At 43.7% G+C, this 11,378-nt stretch overlaps 1 non-coding gene across 1 annotated transcript; it reads right to left on the bottom strand.

The window, feature by feature from the left end:
* Positions 1-10,497: 10,497 nt before the first annotated feature.
* On the bottom strand, positions 10,498-10,657 carry LOC116086760. The gene has a single exon (XR_004117109.1). It is a non-coding gene; the product is annotated as a U1 spliceosomal RNA (small nuclear RNA).
* Positions 10,658-11,378: the final 721 nt, after the last annotated feature.

Raw genomic sequence — 11,378 nt, 5'->3', positions numbered from 1 at the left:
ATTCTTGGGGAAATGGATAGATCTGGAGAATATCATCCTGAGTGAGGTAACACAATCACAAAAGAACATACATGGTATTCATTCTCTGATAAGTGGATATTAGCCCAGAAGATCGGAATACACAAAGTACAATCCACAAACCACAAGAAACTCAAGAAGAAGGAAGACCAAAGTGTGGATACTTCTATCCTTCTTTAAAAGGGGAACAAAATACTCATGGAAGGAGTTGCATAGACAAACTATGGAGCAGAGACTGAAGGAAGGACAATCCAGAGACTGCTCCACCTGGGAATCCTTCCCATATTCAGTCATCAAATCCATACACTATTGTGGATGCTGGCAAGTGCTGGCTGACAGAAGCCTGATATAGCTATCTCCTGAGAGGCTCTGACAGTACCCAACTAATACAGAAGTAGAGGCTCACAGCCATCCATTGAACATTGGGGAGTACAGGGTCCCCAACGAAGGAGCTAGAGAAAGGACCCAAGGAGCTGAAGGGCTTGTAGCCCCTTAGGACGAACAACAATATGAACTACCTAGTACCCTCAGAGCTCCCAGGGACTAAACCACCAACCAAAGAGTACACCTGGTGGGACTAATGGCCCCAGCAGCGTATGTATAGCAGAGAATGGCCAAGTTTGGCCCTGTGAAAGTTCTATGCCCCAGTGTAGGGAATGTCAGGGCCAGTAAGCAGGAGAGGGTAGTGTGTGCGTGCGGGGGGGGAGGGGGGACAGGGGTTTGTTTCTGTTTTTGTTTATTTTATTTTATTTTTTGGGGGGTAGGGGAACCTGGGAAAGGAGATACTGTATGGCATGTAAATAAAGAAAACATCTAAGCCGGGCAGTGGTGGCGCACGCCTTCAATCCCAGCACTTGGGAGGCAGAAAGAAAGAAAGAAAGAAAGAAAGAAAGAAAGAAAGAAAGAAAGAAAGAAAGAAAAGAAAAGAAAAGAAAAAGAAAAAAAAGAAAACATCTAATTTTTAAAAAAAAAAAAAGTCTTAAAAAAAAAAAACTCCCAGCCCAAGGTTTCTATCCCACCTTCAGTAGTTGAGTTCCCAGAAGAGAGACACACTCACAGCCTTTATATTCACAATAAGCCCTAAACAGCACAAGAGCTGGGCAGCTGCCTGCCCTCCATGCTGTAGAGTGTACTTTCCTATTGATAACCCCGAGTTATTACTTACTGTTTACTATACGCCATCTGGGCTGCTCTTAACTCCAATTGAGCAGCCCTCAGGGCCACATTCTCTTGACCCTTAACCCATGGCAGCTTCTCCTTCCTCCTCTCCTGCACGTCCTTCTTCTCCTCATGTTCCCAAGCCCAGGAAACTCCACCCATGTCTCTTCTTCCCAGCTATTAGCTGTTGGCATTTTTATTTATCAATCATAATTAACCTGGGGCAGGGTCACTTAGCTAGTGTCTACTTGGAGACTCTCTCATCTCTGGGGCAACCAGTTTTGGGGGCCCAAATCAGCATAAGAATACCAGCAGCGTCAGGCCACTCACTACAAGAACGCATGCCAGGGAATAGAGGCTTTTTTTTTTTTTTATCCACACACCTGGGTTCCCTCTCAGAGATGTAAGTTTATATTTAAGACTGTATTTAATATCTCCTTGACATAATCCAAAGGAAGAGCAGAGCACCCCCTTTCAGAAACCTCAAACCAGAATCTACACAAAACCCTTTATCTAACTTTCCACAGAAGATACGAACTTTGGACAGATATATTAAATTGTCCTGTGATCTGGCAACAAAAATTTAGACTGTGGCTCATATTCTAGAGACAATCCAGGCTCTCAAAAAATACAAAGCTGGTAGCGGGCTGGTGAGATGGCTCAGCTGAGTTCAAATCCCAGCAACCACATGGTGGCTCACAACCACCCCTAATGAGTCTGACGTCCTCTTCTGGTGTGTCTGAAGACAGCTACAGTGTACTTATTAATAATAATAAATCTTTTTTTTTAAAAGATGAAATCCCATTCTGGTAGACAAGTCAGGACATGAATATTAGACAAAGCAAGTCCCCTGCCACAGGTGAATACCCCAACCAATGGAAACAGGATAAGTATACAAAGATATGTTATATTCCTAAGGAAGCCCCTAAATCCCGATTGGTGGAATTATTTGGCGCAGATGTTTGTAGATTTGAGGCTTAAAACCCTGTAAGATCTTTTTGGTTTGGTTTGGTTTGGTTTGGTTTTGTGTTTTTGTTTTTTTGAGACAGGGTTTCTCTGTATAGCTCTGGCTGTCCTGGAACTCACTCTGTAGACCAGGCTGGCCTCGAACTCAGAAATCCACCTGCCTCTGCTTCCCAAGTGCTGGGATTAAAGGCATGAGCCACCACTGCCCAGCAACCCTGTAAAGATCTTATCTCAGGTTCATGGTTCAGTTCTGGAATCTGGACCACGGCCCTGGTCGACCAGTCCTTGGGGCAAATGCTCAATCAATTCTCCCTGTCTGACTGAGATCTGTGTTCTTGTTTGTGAGGCCATTCCTGGACCCACACACTGCCAGTTCAAGATATGCATACTTCTGGGACATTTTCACAAGTAATTCAGTGAAAAGGTATCTGGGTGTCCAGGAAACAAAAGAATTGCTAACAAAGTAAGATGACCCTGTCTTTCAGGAGGTTCCTCCTCCCCAAAATGCCTTCCTTCTCAAAAACAAAAACAAAACAAAACAACAACAAGGTCTACTTGCAGCCAAGTCCTTGGCAACCCTAACTGATATATCTGTTTGTCAACCATTGAGGTAACCACAGCTACAGAGGGAGAGAATATGCAGCTTCCAGAGGCTAAGGTCTGATCTTGGCTTCTCCTACTCCCCAGAAGTGGAATCTAACACTCCCTCTGACCTCAGCCACCTCTTAGAAACTTTGGGTGCTTGCTGTCCCCTGAGAGCTCTTACTGCCTTGATGATGATCCTCTCTGGGTGTTCAAGCTCTGTCCCCCTTTATCCTAGATGCAGTTACTCATCATCTGTCAGCCAAGGACAAGATCTACCCCACAAAGATGGTGCCTAGCTCCTGGGTATGGCTTCTGTCAGGTGCGTAAAACTGCACACCCAGTACTATCTCCCTTAAAACTCCAAACATCCATGGCAACATGTATGATACATGTCACAGCTAGGGATATAGCATAGGAAAGAGATAGGTGAGCTATAAACACACAGTAAATTCAACAAAGCACACAGAAGATCTCAAAAGATCTTCTGATGGCCAATCTTGACTATCAACCTGACTACATCTGAAATCAATGCAATGCAAGAGGCTAGGCACCCCTGTGAGGGAGTTTCTTGACCAGATTATTTGAGATGGGAAAATGTATCCTAAATTTGGGCCATACCTTGTGATGGCAACACGAATAAAAGAACTCAGAAGAAGGAAGATTTCAGGTTTGGTTTGGTTTGTTTGGTTTGGTTTGAGACTGGGTCTCTCTGTGTAGCCCTGGCTGTCTTAGAACTCGCTCTTCAGACTAGGCTGGCCTCAAATTCACAGACATCTACCTGCTTCCACATCTCAAGTGCTGGGATTAAAGGTGTGCACCACTAACCACTGACCAAGTGTTAAGATTGCTAAGGGCATGTGCCATCACACCTAGCAAAGCTCTTCCTTTTTGCCTGCTTGCCCTCACTCTTACTGGCAAGCTCACCTATCCTGTTACTAAGACATTTCTCCCCTGTTATTACTTGCTTCTTCAGGATTACAACATTGACAGTCTACAGCTCTCGAGGCTTCCTTTAGGACTCTAGCACCAGGTTGGGACTGTAGAGACATACCGACTCCTGGACTGAAGAGCTACTATATTTTTGGCTTTTCTGAAATTAATTAATTAATTAATTAATTAATATCTGTGTGTGTGTGTGTATGTACATGTGTATGTATATATTCATCCCGTCAATTCTGTTCCTTTAGTAAACCCTAATACAGACCTTATTTTCTCTCTCTCTTTTTTAAGATTTATTTATTTATTTTTATGTATGAGTACAATTATAGCTATCTTCAGACACACCAGAAGAGGGTGTAGGATCCCATTACAGATGCTTGTGAGCCACCATGTGGTTGCTGGGATTTGACCTCAGGACCTTTGGAAGAGCAGTCAGTGCTCTTACCCGCTGAGCCATCTCTCCAGCCCGTTTATTTGAATTTTTAACCAAATTTTCTACTTCAATTGAATACTTTTATAATTCAGGAACGTGGTCAGTCAGGAGTGATGGCACACATCTGTAATCCCAATGTTCCAGAGGAGGCTGATGCAGGGGAATGAGATCAAGCCAACAGTGTACCACAAAACCCTGCCTGACTACAGAACAAAATAAAAACATGGTTCACCAGAAAGGTCTCCTAACAATTTGAAGTAAACTATGATACATTAATTTTCTAGGGGAAAAATATTATGAAGAAAATCAAAGGCAAACAAGGCTTAAGTCACTGTGTGCTGCAGTTTTAATTTTATTAAATAATTAACTTAAAATTGTCTTCATCTAATGATGGATCATCAAGTTTGTGATGAGATGAAAGTACCTTATTTCTTTCACCCCTAGCAGGCAAGCTTGTCCCCTGGAGGAGAGGGCAGTCACACAGCTGTTTCCAAAGCTCTTCCCTGATGTCAACTCCAGCAGCACCTTGGTTGGAACCTTTGAGAAAGAAAGGCTCCTTCACAATGATGTCAGCCTTGCTTTAAAAAAAAAAAAAAAAGTCGAAAATTCATGAAAAACACAGTTGATGTGAATCAGATGTCTAGATGGCAGAGTGCCCGCTAAGCCAGGCAAGTGCACAGATGTGTGGGACACACATTCCTCCCTTGGAGCCATGGAAGGTAAATAGCCCGTCCTTGTGGATGTCCCTGCCTAGAAGCCTGGTGGTGAGGCTCCCATTCCCTAGCTCATTCATTCCTCTTTACCCACCCAGTCCTTTCTCTGCCCCCATCTTCAGACGGGAATAGGATCTGGTAGTAATCACATACACTTGTTGACTAACTGATTATACTTTACTGAATGATTTTCATTTAACATCATAACCAGTCAATAGCTGTTTTAAAACTCCCATCTCCGAGTTTCCGAAGGAAAAGTGTTTCTAATGAATTCCAGGAATCAACCAGCAGGTGCAGTAATGTTTTTACCAAAGGGAGGATTTAGATTTCCTGGAACCTGGCGGAGGAGGAGGGGCGGGGTGATCAGAAGAAGGGGTGTCAGGCCTCACCCAGGTAGGCTCCCTGTTTCCCTGGGAGGGCAAACTATTCCAGCTGCTACAGACACTGGGGAAGAAATAAGGCATCTTTTGTCCTTCCACATCTGGTGTGTGTGTGCCAGTGCATGTGCGTGCGTGTGTGTGTGTGTGTGTGTGTGTGTGTGTGTGTGTGTGTGTGTGTGTGTACCTATGCTTGTGCCTGTGCCTGTAGGTGTGCACCCAGGCATTTGTGTGTGTCTGTGAGTGTATGTGTGTGTTTTCTTTCAGGATGAGTTAACCAGGTGCCTTCTCCCCATCGGTCTTCTGTTCTTTTGGTTTCATGGTAACCTTTTCCCTCTGTTTCCAGATACTATGTAGCATGAAACTTTACTTAATGTCAAATGCCATCCTGCAATGTCTGCCAGCCTGGAGACCTCTTCATCCTCTTCATGCTTAATGTGGCATTTTGGCCTCTAGTGTGCATTTGTACTATAATCCTCCCATCAGAGAGATCTTATGAGAAGGTTTCCTTTCTTTCTTTTTTGGGGGGAGAGGGGGGCTGTTGGTTTGTTTGTTTTGGGGCAGAGTCTCACTGTGTATGTAGCCTTAGCTGTTTTGTAGACCAGACGGACTTCAAATTCACAGATACGTTCCTGCCTCTGCCTTCCTAGTGCTGGAATCAAAGGCACTGACCACCACATTCTCTTTCTTTGAACTCTTCATCCTCCTGCCTCAGTTTCCTGGATACTGGAATTAAAGCATGTGTCACCATACTTGGCCAGGCTGTCTTTTTAAAGTCATATGAAGCAGCCCACCCTGTCCACCCTCCAAGCTGCCAGCTCCCCATTTGCTCTGTCCCCCCACAGTACCATGTCGTCTATACATGGCACGCTGTATTTATTGCTATACTACATTTACCACATTTTACCATATTCATTTGCTACAGCTCAGGTTAGAAATGCCACCCAGAGGTTTGTATTTTAAAGCCACTATTGGGAGGAACTGCAGCCTTTAGGAGGCTTGGGGAGGAAGAAGTCATTAGAATGGTGCCCTTAGAGGAGATATTGAGACCCCATTCTCTGTGAGTCCCTCTCTGTTTTTAGCTCCTGTCTGGGAGCCAGCCTCTTCCACCATACACTCCCACCATGAGGTATTGCCATCATGAGGTGCAATGATCATGGACTAAAACTTCTAAAACCATAGCCAAGATAAACGTCTCCTTCTTTTAAATCCATTGTCTCAGCTACTTTGTTATAAAAATGGAAAGCTGCCAGGTGGTGGTGGAGCATGCCTTTAATATTAATAGTCTCTAAACCAGAGATCTCTCTAAGTTTGAGGCCAGCCTAGTCTACACAGTGAGTTCCAGGACAGTCAGGGCTACACAGAGAAACCCTGTCTCAAAAAACAAAAAAAATAGATAGACAGACAGATAGATGGATGGATGGATGACACCTTTTTTGACTCCATTTATCATTAGGTTATAACTTCTATATAAGGGCTGGGCATTATATCACTTACCTGTTGTCCCAATACTTAGATAGCTAAGAATGAGCCAGAACTAAATTGAGAGATAGTGTCTAAAAATAAAAAGAGAGGAATCAAGCAAGCAAAGACAGGATAATGATGATGAGTTCAAGGCCAGCCTGGGCACACAGAAAAATTCTATCCCAAATATTCCACATGGGCAGGATGTTGCTGTTTTTATTTGTTTGTTCAATATAATTCACTGTTGGTTGGAGAGATGGCTCAGCGGTTAAGAGCACTGACTGCTCTTCCGAAGGTCTTGAGTTCAAATCCCAGCAACCACATGGTGGCTCACAACCATCCGTAATGAGTCTGACGCCCTCTTCTAGAGTGTCTGAAGACAGCTACAGTGTACTCATATATAATAAATAAATAAATCTTAAAAAAAAAACAGCATCTCCAAATATATACATATATAATTCACTGTTAACTCTTCAGCACCTACGATACTGCATAGTCATATGAGACACTCAGTAAGTATTAGTTGTAGGGCTCGAGAGGTAGCTCAGCGATTAGAACATTTCCTACTCTTAAAGAGGACCTGAGTTAAATTCCCCGCTCCTGTGTCAGGAGGTCATACCGCCTGCAACTCCGTCCTCAGGTAATCTGAATGAGAGTGGAGCCCATAAACTCATATCTTTGAATACTTGTTCCCCAGTTGGCGGAACTGTTTAGGAAGGATCAGGAAGTGGCCTTGTTGAAGGAGGTATGTCACTTTGGACAGGCTTTGAGATTTCAATGATGTGAGTGAGCTCTTAGCTGTTCCTATGCCATGTTCCACTCCACCATCATGAACTCTAACCCTCTGGAGTCTAACCTTCTAGAACTGTAGCCAATTAAATGGTGTGATAGTTTGAATAGGAGTGACCCCCAGAGACTCATGTATTTGGATGCTTGGCCCATAGGGAATGACACTGTTAGGAAGTATAGCCATGTTGGAGTATATGTGGTCTTGTGAGAGAAAGTGTGTCACTATAGGGGCAGACTTTGAGGTTTCATATATGCTCAAGATAGGCCTAGAGTAGCATAGTCTCCTTCTGCTGCCTGTGGATCAAGATACAGAACTCTCAGCTCTTTCTCCAGCACCATGTCTGCTTGCATGCTGCTACATTTTCTGCTATGATGATAATGGACTAAACCTCTGAAACTCTAAGCCAAGCCCAATTAAATGTTTTCCTTTAGAAGAATTGTCATGGTCATTGTGTCTCTTCACAGTAATAGAAACCCTAACTAAGACAAATCCTTACTTTTATAAGTTGCCTTGGTCATGGAATTTTATCACAGCAATAGAGAAGTAACTAATTTAGGATCTGATAGCCTCTTCTGGCTTTCATGAACACCTGCACATATATGTACATATACACACAGAGACACACCCATATACATACACATAATTAAAATGTTTTAAAAATAAAAAGATAGATAGCATATTAGTTGTACAGATAAGCATCCGTGAGATCCTGGGGGCATGGCAGCTCCTGCTGACAATGTAAAGTGAGGGTCTGTGTGCACCTCAGCTGCTCATAGTATGCAGATCCCAACCTGTAAGAGCTTGTCAGCAGCGCAAACATCCAGAGCTTCAGAATCACTGTTTGCTTTCCAGCAGCCTTACAGATGGTTAAGATGCACAGTGACGTCTTTGAAATATCACAACGCAAACAGTGTGGCCTTATACCTTTCTGTTCTCAACGCATTGGACTCAGCTACTGAGTGTCTCTAGAGTGGACCCAGACACCCCTGGGGTAGAGTAGCAGGAAGAAGGTGTCATTTTGTACATCTTGCATGTAATTCCTAGGTCTTTAGATGTGATAATTAATAACTTTAAGATAAATAATAAAATCCTTTCAGCTCTTCTTCCTGCCTCCTTTCTCTGTATCTTCCTAGCCTGTCCCTCTCTCTTCGTTATAAGGCAGTACAATGTTTCCTCGATGGCCAGAGTAGAAGGCAGAAAAAATGAGAGAAGGTTTGTTTGTTTTGATAAGACAGGGTCTTACTATGTAACTTGCTAGGTAGACCAGGCTGGCCTTGAACTGACAAAAGTTCTCCTACCTCTGCCTGTAGAGTGCTAGGATTACAGATGTTTGTCATCATGCCTGGCAGAAGATTTGAATTGTAAAGAATATTTTCTTGACTTCTTCCTTATATTCACGTAGGAGAAAATGGTTTCCTTCAACTTCTTTCAGAGTTGGGGCTTCTTGGGGAGTCAGGCCACCATGTTCGAAGGTAAGGTCATCAGCAACAGCCAACTGCAGATGCCATTTCCAGAGCGTTCTTGCCATGTGTGTGGAGAGCCACAGCCATAGCCACCTGCTCCTGACTCATGTGCTTTCCCCCAGCCTTGCTAGACGCATGAGGCCTACCAGCTGCTGGGCTGGAAGAACACGTACTTGGCAGGATTTCTTCCCACTCTTTCCTCTTCTTCCCCCTCTTTTGAGGGCTCCATGCCAGGACCGCCAGACAGTTCCTCTTGCCTTGGCACCTGCTTCCTTCATGTGTGTTCTGCTCATTCCTCTGAACATGTGAGCGTGGGGGTCTCTGTCACCAAACAGACCAGGGACTTCGACAATAGCACAGGCCTTCCAAAGAGGAAGAGAAACCACAGAATCACAGCAAGGCTGAGGCTCAGCCAGTAAGTCTGGCTGGCCAAGGTGAGTAGACTGGAAGAAACTGGATGCCCCACAGCAGCCCGCTCTAGCCCCTTCTCAAAGAACAGCAGAGGCTCACAGTGTTTTGGGGCTCTTCTGGTGTCCACAGAAGGACAAACAACTGTCTGTACTTGTACAGACAGAGGAGCTGCAACTCCACTGGTGGTCTCTAGTCAATTTGCTAAAAATTGAAAACTAAAAGCCAATTTTCTATGCTCTCTCTGACACTGTCACATGCAGACTTTTTTCAGCATTCATGTTTTTTTTTAAACTACTTTAAGATTTACTTACTTATTTTATATATGTGAGTACATAGTCACTGTCTTCAGACACACCAGAAGAGGGCATCGGATCCCATGACAGATGGTTGTGAGCCACCGTGTGGTTGTTGGGAATTGAACTCAGGACCTCTGGAAGAGCAGTCAGTGCTCTTAACCACTGAGGCATCTCTCCAGCCCCAGCATTCATGTTTTGTGCCTGGCCAGGTGTTTGCCACTACTTCACAAGTGAGGACCAAGAGGCTGTTGGGACAGGGACTGAGAGAGTAAGGTCAAACAACTAAATGTTTTAACTGAAAATTTTAAATAAACATTGATTTAAAAAAATGTTTAAACTTTAGTAGTAGTAGACTACATTTGTGTGCTTGTATGTGTGTGTATGTGTGTGTGAGCACTTATATGTGTGTGTTTGTGATTATGTTTGTATGTATATGTGAGTATGTATGTGTGCTTGTATGTGTATGTCTGTGTATGTATGTGTGTGTATGTGTGCTTGTGTGTGTATGTATATGCTTGTATGCATGTATGTGTATGCTTGTGTGTGTGAACTTGTGTATGCATGTGTGTGTGTGTGTGTGTGTGTGTATGTGTGTGTGTGTGTGTGTGTGTGAGGGGACCCACAATGAGAGACCAGAGGGCAATTTTGTGGAGTCAGTTCTCTCCTTCCATCATGTGGATCATGGCAAGTGTCTTTACCTACTTAGCCATCTCATTGGCCCCAAAACACAATGTTTTGGGTTTTGTTTTTATTTTTTTCTGGACATCTGGTATTGTGGTTTGGAGTAACACATGAATTTTTCTTTCTTACATATTTTTGTTTATAATTATTTTATAGCTTTTATAATTGTTATATTATTATAGTTATTCACAATGATTTTTAAAGGAGAGGCTGTGAACGCAGTCCCCACTACCACAAATTGTGCAGTCAAGTTTCTCTCATTGGGGAAGCCCCAGTAGCTGGCATATCCAGAGAGCAAGGGATGAGCTTCGCCCTGGGAGAACCACCTCCATGATCATGGTGATGCAGATGCATGCACAGTGAGCTACTCTTATGATGAGCGACAGCAACCCTGGTCCTGCTTCATATTTGAACACATCAGAGGCAACCCCTTGTGTAGGGATTCCATTCTCAGAGCACTCTGATCATGCTATAGTTCCTAATAGACCTCCCTTTTGCCGTCTGTAACACTGCTTCCAGCAGCCCATACTCAGTCTGTGTATTCCACATGTAGCCTCCTTCATACATTGTTTCTAGTGGCCTCCAAGCTGTTAGGCTAAGATGTGTCTTTAAACCCTCAGACACATACTTCCACTCCTGCTATTATGAGATTTCTTTTTCCTGCCTCTGTCCTTGTGTCACCTGCTTCTCTGTTCTTGTTCTGCTTTTTTCAGACAGGGTCACATTAGTCCAGACTGCCCTGAGCCCACTGTACACAAGGACAGCCTTGAGTGCCTGATCCTCCTGCCTCTACCCAAGTACTGGGATTACAGACCTGTACCATACCCCTATGACTGGCTTGCCTTTGTTTTTCTAAAAGTCTGAGGAGCAAGATGCCATCAGTTATTTCAAAACATTTTTAAAACAAACCAACCCATCTTTGGAGTGCATACTTTGCTAATAGCTGAGTGTCTGTCTTCAAAGTAGGGAGGCCGACCTGGATTCCTCCCTCTCAGGAGGCCCCTGGATCCCCATATGTCTACCCACCCTCATGGTGATTGACACTTTCAGACATTCATAGCTATGGTTTGAAAACGTCCCTTCT

This window comes from Mastomys coucha, unplaced genomic scaffold, assembly GCF_008632895.1.
Source record: "Mastomys coucha isolate ucsf_1 unplaced genomic scaffold, UCSF_Mcou_1 pScaffold12, whole genome shotgun sequence".
Taxonomy (NCBI): domain Eukaryota; kingdom Metazoa; phylum Chordata; class Mammalia; order Rodentia; family Muridae; genus Mastomys; species Mastomys coucha.
The sequence above is the reverse complement of the archived record's forward strand: the minus strand, read 5'-3'. Positions and strand labels throughout refer to the sequence as shown.